Source organism: Drosophila miranda, chromosome XR, assembly GCF_003369915.1.
Source record: "Drosophila miranda strain MSH22 chromosome XR, D.miranda_PacBio2.1, whole genome shotgun sequence".
Taxonomy (NCBI): domain Eukaryota; kingdom Metazoa; phylum Arthropoda; class Insecta; order Diptera; family Drosophilidae; genus Drosophila; species Drosophila miranda.
The window spans coordinates 45,578,616-45,581,473 of NC_046674.1; the positions used below are offsets into that span (position 1 = coordinate 45,578,616).

Sequence of the window (2,858 nt, forward strand, 5' to 3'; positions counted from 1 at the left end):
ACGAACTCCAAGTTCTTGCAAGCAACGGCAAGAAATGGAGCTGAAGCCGTTCCGTAGCTGAGAGTATCTAGACGAAAAATCTGTACCTCATCAGATGGATTTTCTCGCCATACTATGAGCTGAAAGATGCGATCGTCTTCAGTCATAGTCACTTGCCTGGTTATTTTCGATACATCTGCTGTTAAGGCGAAGCGATTAAAACGAAATCTGACGAGAGATAATAGCAATTCCCTCTGAATAGTGGGCCCCATTAAAATGTCGTTTCATGACTGCGCTGAAGTAGTCTTCGCTGACGCGTCGAACACGACTTGAAGTTTGGTTGAGATACTATCAGGCCTCAGGACGCATTGATGTGGTATGACATAGTGCGTTCCTGGCGGAATAATATTGGCTGTTGGAGACATATGACCGAGCTCGAGGTACTTCTTCATAAAAGCTACTTCTACACTCTAACGATAAGAATCGGCGCTTAGCCACATCGAACGAAGATCCAAGCATATGGGGATCAGATTCATGGTTGTGTCAGGGTAAATGAATGAAATATAATGAAATATGAAGCCTTTTGGGCTGTGCCTCCAGGGAGTGGTGTTGCTTTTATGTTTGTAAAGGTTTGTCTCTTCACACTCCCTTCCTACTTCGGAGTGGGGCGCGGCGAAATGCGAACCAAGTCTCCACTGATCGATACGCGGAAGCGTTGGCCGTCGAGATACTCCAGACTGCGGATCCGGCTCCGCCCGTGCCACGCCGCCACAGAGCTGGCGCCTTCCAGTAGGCTTTGCGGAATGCGTCGATCGGGCGTGCTCACCTGCCAGGCAACTGGGGCAATTGGCCATGCCTGCTCTTCCTGCAGCGCACTTAGCTCCGGCATCTCCTCGAACGCGTTGAGCAACCTTTTTCCGGTCGGTTTGCGGAGCTGCCATCAAAATGCGGACGATCAACTCGAACCAGTGCGTGACAATCGAGCTCGAGTACTCGAGTACATTTTCGGTACTCGCGGCATCCTGAAACGTAGCTTCAAGCATTTGGCTTTGGACATGGATATGTCTGACAAACGTTCATGGTTTGGAACAAAGAAGGAGCTTGCGGCAGTACGTACCGTCTGCAGTCATATTGAGAATATGATTAAGGGAGTAACGTTTGGCTTTCAATACATGATGCGTGCTGTCTATGCCCATTTCCCCATTAACTGTGTCACTTCCGAAAACAACACAGCTATTGAAATCAGGAACTTTTTGGGTGAAAAGTACATTCGCCGTGTAGAAATGGCACCTGGTGTGACTGTCGTGAACTCCACAGCCCAAAAAGACGAGCTTACCGTTGAGATATAGATATAGAGTCTGTATCTGGATCAGCAGCGCTCATTCAACAATCGACTACCATCAAAAATAAGGATATTCGTAAATTCTTTATGTCTCTGAGAAGACGACCGTAGTGAAGGTGGAATCTTCAGTCACGTCCAGGGGTCAATCCACAAGAAATTTGTAGAAGTAGATGGAACATTGAGGGAGACGTCGGGGTTGGCCTATCTTAGGGCTGGTGGACCGGGGCTGGGGCGAGCGCTGCTTGTCGTGTATAACAAACGGCGTGCGTGGACTTGGGGTGCTATCAAATGAACTTACGCAGCGAATTGTGTTTTGGCGTTTATAACATAGGTTTATTGTTGGTGAAACTGATAACTTATATTTCTCTAGATTCTTAGCTTAAACGTGCTGACTTTTGCTCGCGGTCGGGTCCTCTTCGTAAGTTGTCTTCTGGTTTTGGCTGGCGTATATTTATACGTCTGTGGTTGCTGTGTTAGCGGGGTCGAAATGCGCTTCCGTGTCGGGTTGCACTTCGCTGTTTTGGCGATCGTGGGTTGACCTGGTTTCTGTTTCTGGCGGGTCTGTGTAAGTTTCCGCGGTGTCATCTTTCTGTTGTCGATGAACCCGGAAGACTGCGTCTGGCCGGTGGCTTGGCCTGGAGTGGGGGAAGTCCGCGTGACCTGATGTCTTTGGTCAGCGTTATGGAGTCGGCGGGTGTCGATCGGTGGCTATGTGTGGAGAGGTGGTGTTGGTATATAATGTATGCGGGGTGTTGTGTGAGATGTTGTAATTTAGCAGGGTTTTATGCTTATAATATGTCGGGGGATGGATTGTATCGAACCCTTTTAGGTTCGTTACAAGACATTATATTGTGCTTCAACCTGAAATGTCAATAAACTAATGGCCGAAACTCAAAAGGGATGAAAAAAAAAATCAGCCGACCTCCGACTCGTCCAGGCCCAATGACAGGTCGCTGTCTCCCTTGGGTTGGCTAGGGTTTCCTGATCCGGGATCTCGGGCCGCGCAGGTCGTTGGTTCCGGGTTCGGGGCGTCGCAGTCAGTGGGAACTGGGAATAGTCACTCCATCCGTGCATAGTCCAGCGGCTGCCAATCAACCCGGCCGAGTCGTTCTCCTCTGGCGCCGAGGATTCGGGCCATTTCTGCATCGGGATCCTCCTCCTTTGCGCGTCCCACTCCTGCAGTCGAGCGTGCCAGTCCTCATCCCAGCTGGTGTTCGGGATCGGCCCATGGGTGTTCTCCTGCCCCCCCAGGATCCGGGCTACCTCATCGTCTCCGTCGTCCCTGGGTATCGGGGACACGGGTCCGTCCTCCAGGCCGAGTTCCTGGAGTAGCTGGGGCAGCTCAATGCCGGTTATGCGCCTCGGTGGCTCGTGTTCACCCTGAACGGCGAGGGCTCGGAGCCGTCGGGGCAACTCTTCGCCAAGACTGCTGTCGCTGATGCGTAGCGGGGTGGTGTCATATTCACCTAGGAGCTGCACCTCGTCGTCGCTTGCTGTGTCGTTGTCAGTGGCTGGGATTAGGTCCGTGACCGAGTGC

At 51.4% G+C, this 2,858-nt stretch overlaps 1 pseudogene; it reads left to right on the forward strand.

The window, feature by feature from the left end:
- The first annotated feature begins 892 nt into the window (after window positions 1-892).
- LOC117186104 lies at window positions 893-1,699 on the forward strand (annotated as a pseudogene).
- The last annotated feature ends 1,159 nt before the right edge of the window (window positions 1,700-2,858 follow it).